Source organism: Excalfactoria chinensis, chromosome 14, assembly GCF_039878825.1.
Source record: "Excalfactoria chinensis isolate bCotChi1 chromosome 14, bCotChi1.hap2, whole genome shotgun sequence".
NCBI lineage: Eukaryota > Metazoa > Chordata > Aves > Galliformes > Phasianidae > Excalfactoria > Excalfactoria chinensis.
This window is the reverse complement of record NC_092838.1, coordinates 10,501,052-10,519,243: the sequence shown is the minus strand read 5'-3', so window position 1 is coordinate 10,519,243 and position 18,192 is coordinate 10,501,052. Positions and strand designations below refer to the sequence as shown.

The 18,192-nt window shown below is 44.4% G+C and overlaps 1 protein-coding gene across 3 annotated transcripts in view; it reads right to left on the bottom strand.

Annotated features, from left to right (window-relative positions):
- MAD1L1 (mitotic arrest deficient 1 like 1) overlaps window positions 1–18,192 on the bottom strand; it is a 320,009-nt gene that overhangs the window by 205,441 nt on the left and 96,376 nt on the right. The window lies entirely within an intron of this gene.

Below are 18,192 nucleotides of genomic sequence, written 5' to 3'. Positions count from 1 at the left end.
GGGAAACAAAACTCAACTTGGCTGATTTCACTGTTCAGCATTAAGACAATTCACACAGTCTCTACTGTGTCTGCTACCAGAATGCTTTAAACAGGAGCAAGGCTGCTGAACCAAGACATGAGGGCCTGTTTGCTGGGTGGTTAAAGCATGCACAAAGCACTGGCTGGTGTGGACTTGCAGCAAGATGGAAGGGGAGGACAGCTATCCATCACTGACACTTGCTTTCACATTGCTCTCCTACTCAGCTTGCTGACAGTCTGGCACGCTAATGGGTATTCAGGGCTTTTTCCTTTTCTTCTCATCTGCCATCTTTCCCTCTATGTTTAGAACCCATTTAGTTACTAATGCATCATCTCTGATAATGGATGCCCAGCCTTCTATTTCTTCAGGAGGTCTGATTTCATCCCTTAGCTTCTTCCTCTGCTCTACATTCACTGGGGGAAACAGTTAAACCGCATTTCTCATGTTTGCTTTTCAAATGGAAAAGAATTGCCAAGAAGGGCAAATCTCACATTTCTCTGCCACTTACAGGTCAGTCTCTTCCTTGTTTGCTCCTACTGGAACGCTGCTGTCTCCTGACATATCAACCCTACATAGTAAGTGCAACTGAAGTGTCACCATGAGCTCACATTAGAAGATATCTGCATGGTATCATCATGGATTCCTCTTCAGATCTCATTGGTTAATAGAAATATTGAAATTTGCTGCCTTTAAGAAAAAAAAACCCTAATTGTTCACATATCCCTTAACAGTTCTGAGTTTGAACACATTCTTTGCTTTCATCCATGGTCTCATTTTGTAAAACCTTTAACTTTAGCTCACCAATCCAGCATAAGCAAGAGACTCCCTTCTGGGCGAAACTGGAGCAGACACAATTAAGACAGGCAAGGAGTTGAAAAATGCCAAGAGAATATATGCAAAAGCAGGTGTATTATGAGGACAGTGTTTCAACTAACTTGGTTCCTGGAAATCTTCCCCTTAACAGGACAGACATGTTAAGCACTACCTCTAGGCTTTCATGCTGCACTTGTCCTCAGTCAGCGTAAGAAGCAGCACATTAGGGAAGTTCAGCATCAGCATCTCTGCTTTATGGAAGCGAAGACTGATGTCCAGTACGATGAAGGGGCTGTGGCCATTCAGCATCTCAGCAGAATGGGATGAAAAGGTCTCTGTCAACCCTCTGGCCAGGAGTCTTCCAGTTACATCATTCTCATCAAGGCCAATATAATCTGTGTTATATCATCTATGCACCAGCTCTATTTAGGAAGGAATCACCGCTTTTGTGCAGCTCCTTCTGCTTCAGAAAGAAAGAAGGCAGAGATGTTAACAAGTGCGAACACTTCTGAAGCGTTCCCGTTACATGTGCCCCAAAACCTCAACATCCCAGCTGTGCTGAGCACAACTTTTAGGTCTCACAAACTCAGAAAGGGCCTCTGGTAACAAAAACACAGACAGCTCCCCACAACCTGCACATAGCGCATAGGAAAAGAAGGACATCGCTCACAGCCAAACAGGGCCACACTGCAGCAGGCTGAGCAGAGCTGAAGGTGCAGGCTGACTCGTCAAGCTGCTCAATTTACATGCAGCAACAAAGCCATGTAAGGATCAAATGAAATTAATTCTGTCTAATGACAAATTAATTGTCCATGCCAACCCTTAACGTCTCCATCGTCAAATGAATTTCCGTGTTATTTACCCTCCACAACTTCCCACGGGGAAGGAGAAAGACAGCTGCTCAGATTAAAGAACCAAACAGAAGAGCCTCTGAGACAAAGGATCTTTTCATTTGCTGAATGATTGCTCCACTCCAAAACATCTTATGAGAAATAATGTTTGGGTTTTTGTTGTGGGATTCTGTTTTGTTTTGTTTCTTAAACAGCAACAAGATGCAAACTGCCTGATTCGATGCTGCTATTTCATCACCTCAGCACCGAACGCACCTACTTTTAATGGCATGGAAAGATAGGCTCGGGCTGAAATAATGTTCCTGTTATAAGAAAAATAAATTGCCAACAGACCTAAGAATGTGTATTTTTCTCATTTCATATTCTTGAAGGCACAAATCGCTGTAGTTCTCATTTATTGACAACAGGAACGCTTTTTAAGGCATATAAGATGACAACAAAGCCGTGTCACTGTAACGCCAGGCTGTAAATTCCTTCAGGCCACCACAAAAATGACACATGCTGCAAGATCCCCACTGCTCCCATTTCACAAACTTATTTTAATGCCTCTGAAACATCCCAAATCATCCGGTTTGACCACACCAAATAATACCTCTCAAAACCGTCATCTAATGGACCCATTTTTCTGGGAAATAAAAGCTTTCTCTAACAGAAATGTCAGCATTACATCCCACTTAAACAATCTGCTTTTGTGCCTCAGGACTGCCCAAGCTTAGGGAGCGGGCTCATAGAAAAGAACCGCTCCATTCAGCCCTGCAGTTCTGGACAGAGAGAGGCAAAATGGAGAAGAGACACACACAGACCCCAAGAAATCCAGATAAATTCATGTCCTTGACCTGATCACTCCAACAGTTTAATGGTTTTGACTGGCCAAGCAGTGCTGAAGGATGTGGGGCAGCTCTTGTGCAGACAGAGGACAAAGTGCTTTGTCACACAGCCTAAAATGGGGCTTTTAAAAGGTTATTACCTGCAGAGTTGATGCAATGACCTCCCAGCTTCCTCCAGTTGCAATGGAACATTTTATCTATGGCCAACAGCAGGATTTTACATGGTTTCAACTTGTCAGGCTTACAGCAAGCACAAATTAACCATACTGCAGAGCTGTGCTACCAGAATTCTGGCTTGAACATCCCTGCAACTTCAGAGGAAAGCAAAACTTGGACACTGCAAAACTATGGGGCATGACCTGGAAAAACACCTTACCAAAATGAGCACCATCTAACAAAGTTCGATTTCATTTATCCTCGCCGCAATGCTTTTCTAAACAGAGGAGATTAGGAGCAACAGATTCGCTCTTGCAAAGCAGAAACAAAACAACTTTTAGTTAAGAAATAAAGCAGATGGCCCGTGCAGATTAAAGAGTAGGTGCACCACAATGAAACAGCATACTGCTGTGCACAAATCCCACAGTAATTACAGCAGCGGCGTTGTTCCACTAATGATGCTATGCCTGTGAACTGGGACAAATTAACACAAAGACACACATGCGGGTGACTTGCAGCCCAAGGGAAGGTGAATATGATGGAGAGACAGACATTTAAGACAATCGCCACAGATTAAATGCTGTAAGGTACTGGCGAATGATTTGCATCCCCAACAAAAAGCAGAATATAGGGAAGGATGTGTTCCCCATCTGTCCTAGATCTGTGTGAAAATTGATGCTTTCTCTAGGGATTGTGCAACCAGCCTTTCTCATCTCAGATGTATTTGAGCATCTGTATTGCTAGTCTACATTCTGTAAGTTCTGTGTGGTTGCAAAAGAGAATTGCTATCACTGTGGCTGTCCTCAGCCAAGCTACATCAGCTCTATCCCAGCTCTAGGGCTGCCTTGGTCCAGCACAAGCTTCCTTAAAGCAAAGCCCCATCAAACTGTAATGCCTGCACTGACACTCCAAAACACCTTCAACTGCTGGAGCAGATATTCCACAACTTCACATGCAACAAACAGAGTCATTGCACAGCATTCCACCCTGAAGAGCAGAACACTGTACTGCCTGCTATTGATGCTGCCTACTTCTGGGCATCAAGAGCTGGAAGGTGCTGAGAGCTTTCCCAGCCTGGACCAGTGGAAAGCAATTCAATATTATTTTGTGCTGTGGATGATGCTAAACTAGCAAAGGCCCTGCAGCCAGAGGAATGCTGAGCCTGGCCATAGCCCAACTAAAAGTTGCTGCTGTTGCACACAACACAGAGCTTGTTATTTATCTGTGCTCCAGACCTCACAACCAATTCAAAATAATGAAGCTTAATTACATGAATGGGAGAAAGTCTGCTATGTATCGTTTTCAAACCTGTTGAAGTCTCTTTGAATCTGTAACCCTGTGGCCTCATGCTTTATTCCATCAGAAGTTAATTACAGGAGAGGCAGTTTCCAAATGTATTAAGAGCTATCGTATATCAAGGGGTCATCCGTGCTGGAGATGGGAAAACACATTAACAGGAAAGGTGTTGTCAGCATCTCAACTTTCTTAGCAACATTCACGGATGCAAGCACAGAATTCATGACCTCTCTTTTCTATCAGAGCCATTCACAAAGCTAACACGCAGAAAACACCCAATGAACCAGACCTCTCCAGTGCTTTAATTTGCTGATTTCTGCAAGTGCTAAACATCACTTCCCCCCACACACAACACTGCGGCTGTCAGCAACTGCATTCAGCCAGGATACAGAGCTTTCCATCACGGGACAACACGAGTCTGGAGCGAACTCTCAAGCACCAAAGATCATCCTGGTGCTTCACAGCTTTCTTAGAAGGCATCACTGGGAGATGAATCTTTCAGGTCTGCAAAACCATCCTTTTCTATACAGGGGTCTTCAGCAGAGGTCGGCATACAGGAATAACGATTGATCTGAAATATTCATGCTGTTTACTGCTCCTGGTTGCTCCTTCGCTGCCTTCCTTCAGGGACGGCCCAAAATTAAAAACAAGAATCTCATTTCAGTTTTAGGAGTCCTGCAGCGCCTCCTGATTCGCTCTGCTGAAGTTCCAGAAACCAAACTAACATAAAATTTTCATTTATATATTAATATTAAAAAAGAAAAAAGAAAAAGCTAATGGAACGACAGGGAAAAGAAAAATCATTATGTGAAACTCTTCCTTTCATCGGTAGCCGATACATCACTTTCTGCTCCCAACATCCACCTGCATCAACAACAAGCTGAAGGCTGGAAGGAGAAGATGCGGAACCAAGGACTTGTGACCCACAAATCAGACAAACACCGGCGCTGGAGAGTTTTAATTCTCAGAAAAGATTTACGCTCTCCTCCCTGTGGCATCACAATGGAGCCACTGCAACCAAATATCTCACGGAGGCCCATATATTTATAGGCCCCAGAAAAGGTCTATTGCAAAAAGCAGCAAAATATGCAGGTAATACCTGGAAACAAAATCCTCCAATTTTTCACCGGTAAATTGCATTGTCTACAGAAAAACATTCAGCCTTAACTGTTGAAAATAGATGTCTTCTCAAACACATATCACAAGCAATACAACTGTCCCGTCTAGCTGCGGTGGTCTCATTGAGTTCCTAATTTTTCCCACTTTTTGAATAATTTTGCTTCTAATTTTTCCCACTTTCTGAATAATTTTGCTTCTTAATTGCAGTAAAATCCCTCAGATGTGTTATAAAACGGCAGCAGAATGATGGAAGATTGAACTTCACCCCAAAAAAAAAACATTAAATCTCCCCCACACATGACTGAAGTCAGAGAGCCTTTGTATGAGCTCAGACCACAGGAAAGTGGCAACCACTAACGCTTATAAACAAAACATGTTCATGTTTTATGGTGCAAACTGGGTTTGTGTCAGATGTGAAAACCTCCCATCTTCTCTCCCACGTGTCAGAGGAGTGCAGCTGCACACCATGTGAGATCCTCCATAGCACCCATCCTCCACCAGCTGGGAAAGGCACCACACGGACATGTCAGCACTTACCAGGAGATACCTAAAGGGGACGTGTCCCAAAGGCTCCGAGTTCACTGCTTTTTGAAGAGCAGCTCCTTTTATGGTTTCTTAGCTTAATAATGTTAGTGTTAACCAAAGCCACGGCCAAAGGCCAAAGTTCCCTTTACATCTTTTCCCTCCACTCCCTTCTCTTTGAAACCAGCCAAGAAACTTCCCATTTTTTTCCCCCATTTTTTCAAGTTTTGTCTCTCAAGTGCTTCGAGAGCGCTTCTGTATTACAACACGGATGAAAGAAAAAGGTACACACCATCATCTACATGCACATGCACACACACACACACACGTACTCACACCAGCGCTAAGAAAAGCTTGAAAGTAGTTCTCTGCTTTGGTTAAATGCTTTCATGTTTGCCCCAAACCAACACTGTATGAAGTTGAACAGCTTGCATAAGAGATGAGCTTTACAAATCACTATACTTCTTTCTTCTTCCTAAGCAGAAGTTCTCTCTTCCACTTGCCAGAGCCCCATCAGCCCCCCCCACATCACTACACACAGTCTGCTCCACACGTTGCCTCCCTTCTCTTCCACTACACAGATGTATTTCCCATCCCTAATGAGTTCGGAGGGCTCCCTGCCTTCCTGCTGGCAGCTCTATCACATTCCCCAACTGCACTTAGCAATAGGATTTAGGCAACGATACTGAAATTACATTGGCTTTCTCCACCATAAGGAACTCGGCACAGCGCATGGCTCAGAATTACTCAGCCAACCCCCAGCTCAGGGAGCAAACCTCGAGCAGCACCCAGCTGCTCCAGGAGCACTCCTGGATGATGCTTTAGAAGCACACTGGGAACCAATCCCAGCCAAAGGCCATCACATGGAGCAATTCATCTGCTCAGCGCCGCTGGGCTGGCTCTCAGGAGCAGCTGTGGAATATCAACTATGAGAACTCAGACACCAAAATCCCAGGGCATCTCTCAGCACCTGCCCAGAAAGCTGAGCTGTGAGTTTGGAAGCACGCAGGAGATGACTTGTGACTGCTCAGCGGGGATGAAGCTTCTCCCTCCTGCCCTCAGCAAAAGGACTTCCCTCTCCCTTCTCTTTAACTCTCAGAACATCCCACTGACTCCCAAGGCCAAGCGACAGCCACTTGACATCTTCGAGCGCCGTGTTCCACACCACGAAAACCACAAGAGGCTGAAGTGGAGAAAAAGAAGGATGCTGAGCAGATGTTTCACAGCAAGCCGAGGGATGCAGATCTGGGCAGAGGTCCGTGGAGCTGCCTCACTTGGGCGGTCACTTCACATCACAAATGGCACTGCAGGAAACAAATGGCGCCCCCAGCTGCTGTTGGTACCTGGAAACTTAATTACCCTCAGTGCCCTCAGCAGCTGGAAGACCTCTGTGCCCAGGCTCAACAAAGTGGGTGTTTTGCATCTTTTCCTTGAGAAGCGCAGACAGCGAGGCTTCTCATTTTGCTGAAGCATTAAACTCCCTCTTGAAACGCAACCTGGGATCAATTCTATTTCAGCTGTTGTGTAGCAATTTTAATCAAGTGTTAAAACAGAAGATATTGAAAAACTACCTGAAAATATAATCCTCTGAAACAAAGTGAAAATTGAATGGGCGAGCAATAACGCAACTGGAGCAGAAAACGATTACATTCAGTTTGCTCACACACTGAGCACCTGCTCTGCTTAATGCTGCTGCAAGGAGGCAACAGGAGATGCCATCCCACACCCAAAGCTGTGCTCCCAGCTCCCTGCTCCCCTTAGATGTGCTCTTTCCTTCTGTGGAGATTTCCTCTTTCGAACAAGACCGATTTTAACAAGCGCTTAAAGCTCCCTATTTATAAAATTGCTTATGTAAAGATACTATTGTGAATGAAGTCTTAAATTATGCAGAGCGAGATGTAACAGAGTGAATTATATTCAGTAAGATCACACACTACTGAAGATATGCAAAAAGCAGTGCTACGGGCTTGGAGTTGTCAAGTTGCACACAGGCACACACATACATACATTGCTCAGCTCATTATTTTCTACTGTTTCCATGTGTGATAACATGCCCTGTGCTGACACTTCTCCTATTCTCCCAGCAGACCCTACATTAGCATGTAAATAGCTGGCAGATAGGAGGAAATGAAAGCGAGGAAGAGCTCTTTAATTAACTTTAATCCTCTGAAAATCCATACGGCAATCTGTTCTGACAGCTTTCTACACGGGATCTTCTTAGGAGGTCCCTAAGTGCTGCCTGCAGATCACTGCCAGGCTAAACCGGGGAGAAGGAATGAACAGACCAATTGCAGAGACAATATTTAGACATATTTCTGCTGTTCGGTGATGATGGTGACTGCCATCTGGCATCACCACAGCCCTCATTAGTCCCACTTGGGATGGGGAACGGAGAGATGCTGTAAGCAAAAGGATGGCACGCTTCACATCCGTATGACAGCAAGCCCAGAGGCTGGCTCTGGGCTCAGCATGCAGACCTCACACACACATACAGGGCAGACTCCTCCGCCTCTCAGTGCTGCATGTGCTGCCCATCTTTGTCCTCTGCCCTGCATCCCCTCAGCCTGCAGTAAGCACAAAACTCTCAAGGTTGAAGAGCAAAGCAATTTCATTGTTAGGAAACCTGATGAAACAGAGCGGCACACAGCCCTTCAGATCTCAAGCAGCAAAATGGGCGATGGACGATAAGATGTAATCACTGCTCCATGACTTCCATTCTCCAAATGGAAGTGACAGGTTTTATGAATGGCGCTCAATTACATGAAATTTCAAACGAATTTCCCAGGGTAAATGGAAGGAGATACAGTGCAATAGAAAACCAGCACATAGTGTTACTGGGTGGGTTGGATCCAGCTGCAAAGCAGCATCCCGCTGCTTGATGGGAGTTGGTACAGGACCAGACTGCTTTTAAGACCCCCAACAGCACAGAGCTTGCCCGTAACATTCCTTTACATCACTGAAAGAAATATTTCCCTGCATGGTGGCTGGGAGCACCTTTAGGGCAGAAAGCCAAGGACAGAGCCCTTAGTGCCTGGGTTTCCTCAGAGCTGAAAGAAGGACCAGTAGAACTTGGAGCACCGAGATCTAACAGGTAAACTGGGGGGAAGGCCTGGCTACAGCAAGGGGCATCACTTAACAAGCTGGAGAGCTCAGGGCTGTTTGCAGCCCCCTTCTTTGCTAAGACTGCACAGCAAATGCAAGAAAAAACAGGACGTAATGCAAAGATGAGAGCCGTGAAAATCTACCCAGTGAAATAACACAAAAGGCACATAAAGCTGTAAGAGAGGAGGAAATAAAATCATAGAAGGGATGCTTCTCTAAGGCAGATCACCAGCTTTTCTAATATCCACTCCACTCAGGACAGCGACCAAACTCCCACTGTTAGGGCCAAAGGGAGGAATGAATGCCCACCTGCCATGCTTGGGGTCATCCTCATCCTTTCCAGCCCATATGCAATACGTATGGAGCTGTTCTAACAAATACAGATTGAAACAATGCAAAAGACAAATACAAACGCATATCTCACTAAGTGTGCCGTTCTCTAAAGGATTCAAAAAATAAAAGCCACAGAAATAAGCAAAAAGGGTGACCTAGAAAATTCGTCGTGCCAGATCACAGGCACATCATTAAGCAAAGAAACCTGATTTACACCATCAGTCCACAACTGTCACCCAAGCCCATCAACCAGCTGTCCCGCTCCTGTCATTTCATGTTCTCCCATCAGCTGAACCACACTGAGTACAAAAAACACAAAATCACTCTATTATCCCCTCTGACTTTATATTTTTTTAACATGTCTTATCAGGAGCAGACGTTTCACTTTATTCATCAACCTGGATTTCATAGCTAGAAGATACAGAAAATATCCAGCTTGGCAACTTCAAAACCGCGGCGACTGCAAATGCTCAGAACAAAGCCCACTCCTATGAATATGTAAGCACGAATCTCAATAAAGTGACCTTTAACATAACAGGTTCCAGCTGAAGAAGCAAATCTCTACTGCCACGTGAATTACTAAAGATGCAGGTGTTATTTCTAGGATTCACCTTACACAGAATAGCCCTTATACATGCTGATTGCTAATCCACTTTAAACCAGGCATTAGTTCATGCAGCTTTGAGGAGTTATGTTGAAATCTAATCTGATTTTCTAGTAGAAAGAAACAGAATAAAAAGCGCACGTAACAGCTATGAGGACAAATAAAAGCTGATACAGGAATAAATTGATAAAAACACTGTAACTGCATCCATGATGAGTTATAAGGTTGCATTTAAGACATTTTCAGAGCTGGGTATTCTCACCCAACGGCCAAAGTACAGCCTCTCTTTATCTGCCATCCAATCATCTCAAATACACCACCATTTACTCCACATATTAAGGGCAAAACAGTCCACCAGGTAATTCCCCTCATGGTGCACAACATAAGGTCCTACAGAGCAGCATAACTGCGGGCAGCCCACAGCTCCCATCCAGGTGGCCTGAGCCCACAGGATGGGCAGCAGTGACTGCGGTGCAGGTACTGGTCTTGGCCTGCAAACAGAACACCTTGTTCACCCACTGCAACAGTGCTGATCCAGTTCATGAGATATAAGGCACAAGGGCAGTGGAAACCATAACCACGATGAGTTCAGAAATGAGTAGATGCAATACAGGGACACGTGTGAGCATCTCGAATCAAAATTAGAAAGAAAATAGACCTATTAATCTCCCACAGACTTTTTGTTTATTTTTGTTGTTTTTTTTGTTTTTTTTTAAACTGTTACCAGTTTCATAAAGATGAAAACAAGGCCAAGCATCAAAACATGAACAGCCTTAGTGCTTGCGTCAAGTGAAGGAAAATCACATCTATATAAATCATCATGGAGAACTTCCAGCAAACGAAAGCTGCTGCAACAATAATAACTTAAAGGCGTATGAGTTTCATCATCATGGAAACATACAGCAAGAAAACCAAGCTGAGATGGGCAGCTGTGTGTGCAGAGCAGTTACAGCCCGTCAGCTCCAAAGAGCCCCAGCAGCCTCTACAGAGACAACCCAGCACATCAGGACCCCGCAATGCAGGAGGAGGATGCAGAATAAGAACAATCCCAAAGCCAGATGCTCATCCAAGATCAACATAACTGAAGTGGCAACAGACAAAAGGAATAAAATGATCTATCATTAAAAACCGCTATTGTATGGGAGGCATTAGCAGACTTCCTCCTATCTGCTTTGAGAAAGGAGATAAGGTGGCTCTGGGAAATTGGAGTCATCGGAGGGGAAGTTTCACCTGAGCATTAAGAAAATTAGTTGAGAAGGTTCAGAATTACAAAGTGTCTTCTTTAGTTGGGTGTAAGAGGATGAAATAGAGACAGATAAGCGTAAGCTTACGTTCAAGTAATTTAAGCCTAACCGGTTAACAATTCATGGAGAGAACTTGCAAGAGCGCAAAGAAGGGAATACGGGGTTTGAAAGTCTATAGAAACGACCCAGTACCCGCAGCTTTACTCACTGTGTGAGAGTCAAATACCCATCAGGGTAAAAGCAGGCAGGAGCAGCCCACTCCATCCGACCACAGGAAGCAATTAATGCAGGCTGAGCTGGGGATCAGAGCCAGAACTTTCAGTCGGTTATACTGATTAGTGCAAAAAACAGGGGCAAACAGCAAGATGTGTGCTGACAACATAAAATATTAATGTTAGCAGAGTTGAGAGACAAGAGTGAGGCATTCCGGAGCTAAAAAACAATTAATAATGAGGGAAAAGCATACACAGATAAGCAGAGTGAACACACACAAATGCAATTGAATGCAAAGTGGAAGCAGAAATACTGGATCTCATGCCGTGTCCAAACAAGCAGCTTTCAGGCAATCAGTGTCCAGCTTTCAGACAATCATCTCCCAGATGTGTGACTTGGATCACTCGGGGATGTGACATCCCTGGGGACACACTGGCCAGCCATGGTCTGTAGGAGAAGGAAGGGCTCCATCCTGTGCCTGTACAACAACCCACAGCCTCCACAGCAAAACCACTCGAGCAGCATTGCTCCAGGAGAAAATCAGATCCTTACGCTAGCAGAGGCTCACCAAAATCATTCGAGACGCTCCCAGGATATGACAAGAGTCAGCAGATGTAGGGAACCAGTGCAAGGCTGATGCTAATGCTGTGGGACAGGGACACAGCCACGCTGCAGCAGGGCACTCTCTGTACGAGGAAGGTCATTTTCACGCACCTAAGACAAAAGTGCACTTGTACTGCTGTACTGTGTCCTCATAAGGAACAGAGGGACCAAATATTCTGAGGGTGAGATGCATTGAGTTCGGATTTAAAGCTCTCTGCCACAGAGCTGACTGACGTGGGCTCAGGTTTGCAGCCATTCCATCTGAGCGTAGCAGTTCTCCTTCCCCAGCATAACTGAGAGAAGGGAGTGCTTTGCTATCATGCAGTGATGAGAGGAGGAAAAGTACAGCACCAAACACCGAGTGCTGCTAAAACACGGTGAGTGACAGTGTCATTCAGACTCCCAAAATAGAGAGTGTTTAACCTTCATTAGTTGTTAACAGCTCTCAGAAGCCTACCAAGGGTTGATGCTGAGATATTTATAACACACTGAACTCCAGACTAAGTTCCAAGATACAAAAGGGAAAGGACAATCTAAGATTCTCCGCCTCTCCTGCAGAGTTTCTTGTCAGATATAACTCTTACAGAGTTACTTCCACGGACAAAGAGGTGTGTAAGGAAAAAACCCATTGGTCTGTGTGAGAACACCTTGTAATCCCAACAGCTCTTCCCAAGGAGAGCAGCAATCTCACTTTCCCAATGCAGCAGCATAGATAAATGAGAACATTTTTCTTAATTTGTATTAGTATGAAAGACGTGAACTCTCTAATCTATGTTTAATTTGAATAGCTTTCTTTTAACTATATTAAAAGCTAATTACAAACCAAAAGTTGGGAAGCAGATCTGTGGGTATCAGTTCCCCTGCACAGAGGTGCATCCCTGTGCAGAACGAATTGCAGATGAGGAGCAGCTTGCAAATTCTTTAAGCTGAGGAGTGTCCTATGAACAGAAATCCTCTGCTGAGCAAACAAGGTAAGACCCAGGCCTACCAGGCTGGGGTCAGCAATAAGTCCTTTATCCTCTGCTACTGCTTATTCAATTGGAGATAGGTAATTCAATGTTTAGGCTGCAGCCTGGTTTCTCCAGCAGAGCAGTGTGACATTACACTAACCTGTGCAGCTGCTGGCTGGCAAGGAGGAACAATTCCACCTTCCCTGCTCCACCTCCTTGAAGAAAAACTAAGCAGACCAAAAAGCCCAACTACCTCTGCAGAGCAAGAAGCGGTGACTGAATAAACACTAACACAGAAACCCCAAACCCATCCTAGCCAAGTGAAGCTTAAGAAGACTTCCTCAGAAAGGTAGGATGTTTCTGGCAGGAGACAGATTCAAGAGGAAGCAACTTTAACATTCCTTAGAGGGATGAAGATAGGGAACGAACTCCAAAACAGACTCAGCTGCAGAGGATGGGCCAATAGTGCAGGAGAAGGGCCCTGAGAAGCTCAGAACTCACCAACTCACAGGTAGGGCAAGGAGGAATGTGATGCAGGAAAGCACGCACATTGCATCGCTTCTGCCCACAATTCTGGTGTTACCCACAGGGATGCATCACATTTAGAAAGTATGTTTGAAGTCCACCAGCTTGTATATGCCCCAGGAGAGTTAAACCGGGGACCGGGTTATTCGTTACTGCTCTTCAGCATCTGACTCAGGACATTTTCAGTAGCTTTAGCAGTTTTCTTTCTTCCCTTTTATGCAAGTAAAAAGTCTACATTGGAATGTAAGTGCTACAGACGGCCTCAGGCTAGCACCACACGTGACAATTCATGTGCATAGATGTTACATAAGAAACATCTTGGTTAGCATGAAAGGACAGGGTGGGTTCAACAGCCTTTGTGGCTTTTTTAATTCATTTCTTTGGCAGAGAAGATTTCACTTAAAGCCTTTAATGTGTGATGAACGTGTTCTGTGATGAACAGTTCACTGAACTACCTGCGACCTGCAGCTCCCTGACAGCTGAGAGCACAGTGCCGACAGGAACCAGCTGCTCACTGTCTCCTGTCACAGCTCACACCTTCCAAGAAGGGATGGCCACTGAATTCAGTGAATGTTTCTGCTCAGGAGCAGAGGGGACTGGTGAGAGCAGTGAAAGCAGGCAGCTCTCCTGCAGAAGGCGGTTGGGGCTGTGCCTGGATGGGATAGAGCAAAGCTGTGGTTGCTGTGAGTGGTGCCACTGTGACAAAAGCCTCTGTGAGGGGGAAAAAAGGCTCTAAATCAGGAGATGAAAGGGTGAGGGGGAAGAGAAAAAAAGGAAGGAAAAAAATCAGCCTGAGATGAGCTGTTTGCTGCATCCTTGTAGGAAATACTCCAGTTGAGATTTACTCACTGAACGAACTGGAAGCAGAGAAAGCCCCTGAGCATGCAGGGCTAGAGGTTCCCCACTGCCCTGCTGACAGAGGGCAGGGGGATGCATGGGGAAGGTGGGCAGGCTGCAGGGGGGCCAGCATTGCTCCCGCTCACTTCATGCTAAAGGTCAAAAACTCCCTCACGCTGTGTTCTTATTTTTAAACAACAACCTGAAGCGGTTCACAAGCCGTTTTCTCCCCCCAGCACCGCACTCCAACAAATGCCATCTTAATAAACATCTCCACTTTAGAGGAGGATAAAAGGTATTTTGATTTGATTTTGTGATATTTCTTGGAATTGCTTTTTTTTTTTTTCCCTGCATTTTTGTTTCTGGCCATTCTGTTGTGTTGGCCTTCATGAAGGGATAACGCAATAACAGTCCTGACAAGGTCAGCTGCCCAATAACTTCACAAAGGCAGAACACTGTCAAGGGAAAATGAGATTCTTTTTAAAGCCAGAAAATGTTCCCTTACCTGTAAAACTGAACGTACTATTTACATAGAAGAACGATTGTTTAAATGCAGAATAGAAGATTTCTGCAGTTTATGTCACTGTCTGGAGGAAAAAGGAAAAAAGTAAAAGCTCAAATCCAACAGGGGAGGAGTTACATTGGGACACATGCTAATTCAGACACGGGATTGTTAGGAGAACTGCACAGGAAGGAATTGCTGGCTCGCTGTGCACGTGCCCTGCAGAAGCACACAGCATGAACAGAACGAAGCATTACTTCACATCCATTCAATATAATCACATGCTCAGTGCACAGAACTGGGCTTCCCAGCAGCTCATGGCCATTGCTGTGCTGGAAAGCACAGAACACACAAAGCCATTCAAACCTCACTCTGGCTCTGCCTTCCTACACTTAAAAGCTGCCTGAATTCCCCATGGGACTGTAGGACCTTCCTACATATAACTATTAATCATAAGGCTCAATCCAAATAGTTCTCCTCCTCCCGACAGAAGAAAGCCCAACATTAACGTTCTATGGAGAGCCCACCTTTTCCCAGCTCACATCTCTGAATTCCCCACACAGCACTGAAAGAGAAATGGCAGATCTCCCATTTATCAAGAAGCTGGTAATATAATAATCCCACAACATCAGAACTCATTAACTGAAACTAGACCAATTCTACACTTTTACTACAATTTCTCCTAAAGAACGTTGTCTCCATCTGAAGTTCTACTCCAGCCAATGAGCTCATAAAATACGGAACAGTTCATTTCTCCTCGCTGCAAAAAAACATGGGTCAAAGACCATTTCTACAATACTTGGAGAGAAAAAAAAACCCTCATTCGACTTCTAATATATTCATCAATTTAAGCAACGCTTGACCTGAGATGCAAAGACGCGCTGAGCAAAATAGTTAGCAGTGCACGATGCTCTGCCAGAAGCAATGTGAAACTCCTTCGTTCTCCAGACAGTCCTTCGGGTTTATAGATTTTGGGTCTTCATTTGCAAGGGCACTCGGAGTGACTGGTGTCTGAGTCGTGCAGCTGTGCCTACCAGAGGCTCACATCACACGCTGCAATAAACCACTGCGCAATTACTTCGTTATCTCTCTCCCTCCTATCCTTTAAAATAAATCCACAGCGATTCAACTTGAAGCAAGCCCAGTTAATCCAGTTCTACGGCTGAGAATTAAAACAGAGACAAGTCAGGGATTCAAAGTTCCTGTGGCAATACCACCCCTTTTAAGAGGCACAGATATTAATGCCCTCAAGCCCTAAGTAGTTCAGGAACAAAGAAGTGCTGAAAACCCTTTCCATGCAGCTTATCCGAGCTAATAACTTAGTGGCAGATGTTCAGAAGCCCTAAGGCACTGCCCCTGTCCTTGCATGCTGCCCGTGCCATCTCTTGTTGCTGGGAGCAAAGAAGTTTGTTCCGCCAACACCCCTCAGCACTAAGTCCCTCACTGCACACATCCATCTCCACACTTGCTTTTCTGCCATCTCCACTCCACCATCCTTCATAATTCAGGGCTGAGAAGCAAAGGAATAAACGTTACAGCACACGCATCAAGGGAACTATAACTTTGAATTACCCGACCTTGGTGAGTTTAAATTCTCCGCCATAACATTGGATTAACCTAATTTCTTTTTATTGAATATTTTACCTTTAGAAGTCGCACAGCCCGTTCTTTCAGAGAAATATGAGATCTGAAGGTCAAATAAATTCTTTTATGGGCATATTTCTAATTTTCATAGCCTAACCTCTTAGCTTTGAGCACTGATAGCTCGTGCTGACGGGACAAAGCACAAACCAGTCACTATTCCGGCAGAAAATATACTATTACCATATATACGTATATGCATATACATATATATACGCACATAAATCTCCCCAAAAATGCCCCAAGCTAACACAACTTTTCATTTTGCTGCATACTCTAAATTGTTCTAGTGCTAGAAAGCTCTAACACCTTGCTTACATAGAAATTGTCAGACATAAGAACAGAGTCTGTCCTTGTGTCTCCAACTGCCAAAAGCACCTGCTATAAAGGTAGCAATGACCTCTGTGCTCTTGTAACTACATGGTTCATCAGATCCACAAAAAGCCAAACAACAACAACAACAAAAAGATGAATCCTGGGGCACTGATTCAAAAATATATTGCTAAGAACTGACAGTGCCCAAGTCCTGCTCTGACAAACCACACCTCCTCTATGTCTCTGCAGCACACAACCCTACAGGTACCCACGTAGGTATAGAAAGAGGTAGAATGCCCAGAGTCAGTTAAATGGGAAGTCTGTTCACCCATAGTGAAGAATCAGGCCAGTGCCAGATGATGAGCAGAACCCACCTGAGAGGATGCAGTGCAGAACACTGCAGCATCATAGTGAGCCATCTTGGTCATCTCAGACCCACTCAACAGATGCAGGCCCAAAAACAGACAGGAAAGCCAGAAACGAAGGGAACCTCTCAGGCTTTAAAAGCCATTCTGGAGCAGGATTAGCACATGCTAACTCAACAACTCTGCTACTTTCTTATTAACTGAAAAAAGGAGTGTTAAATATGTGATCACATCATGCAAAGTAATGGAGCCAATGAAAAAGTATGCAAGAAAAAAGCCTGCACTGGGCTGGGAGCCATGACAGGAAACGTGACTTTCTCCTCTTTCTGAAATCTACAGATCTCTTCTGTTTTAACTTCCTCCCAAATGGTTTTAGCAAACAACTTCTAAACTATCACAGACAACTTCCTCTCCCGAAGCCATCGACCTCAGCTCTCCTTATGCACTCCTTGCAGCAAGATTCTGCAGTCATATTAGCAAAGCGGTGTTAGCAGGTCCCTGGAACAGACTGTTTCAAAGGAAAACGGTTTGTGCTCACTTCGTTCTGTAAGACAATTTCCATTTGCTTAATATAGTCATGATATTTTAGTGAGGTAATTATACTCTCAGCTATCAGTAACAATTAAATCCTTCTCAGACTGAGGTTGCTTAATAAAGGTCTCAAAATAAATAACACATTCCAAACACAATATTTTTAAATGTCAAGCATGCAAATAAGATCTTGTAATGAATATAACGAAGCATCAAGTACAAATCAGCACTAAGTTGGGCTGTGATTGTACAGAACTCCACTAAAACTGCCGCTGGAGTTACTGTGGAATGCTGATCAGTGCACCAGAAAGGCAGCACAGGCTCTGTAGATGAAACCATTTCATTAAATACTATTACGGTTTAAGGGGATAGCAAGGGAGAAGGCATCGGTGTTGCTATGTTTCCATAGCGGCAGAGCAGAGCTGGTCAAGGCTACGGTCAGGTTGACAACTGATATCTATTCATTTGTATTTTGTGTAGCAATTTCCAGGAAAACCAGGTTCCTCCGCAGCCAGAACACTCAGTTAAAAGCTAAATAACAGCCAGAAGCAGCTAAATTACAGGGTATAGGCAAAGGAGAAAAGAAAAAAAAACATCACTCTCAATTTCAGACCTAGATAGATTTGAAATGGGGTCAAAAGATCCTAGAAAGCCGTTGCATTTGGGAGATCACAGTTGAAAGGTCCTTACAATGCAGACAGAAAGATAAAAAAGAATGGTGAATGGCGAAGTAGACCAATGCAGACATTAAAGAAACAGAAAGGCAAAGAGTGGTTAGAATAAGTGTTTGCTGAATCTCCTTGTGGAGCACCCACTGTAGGC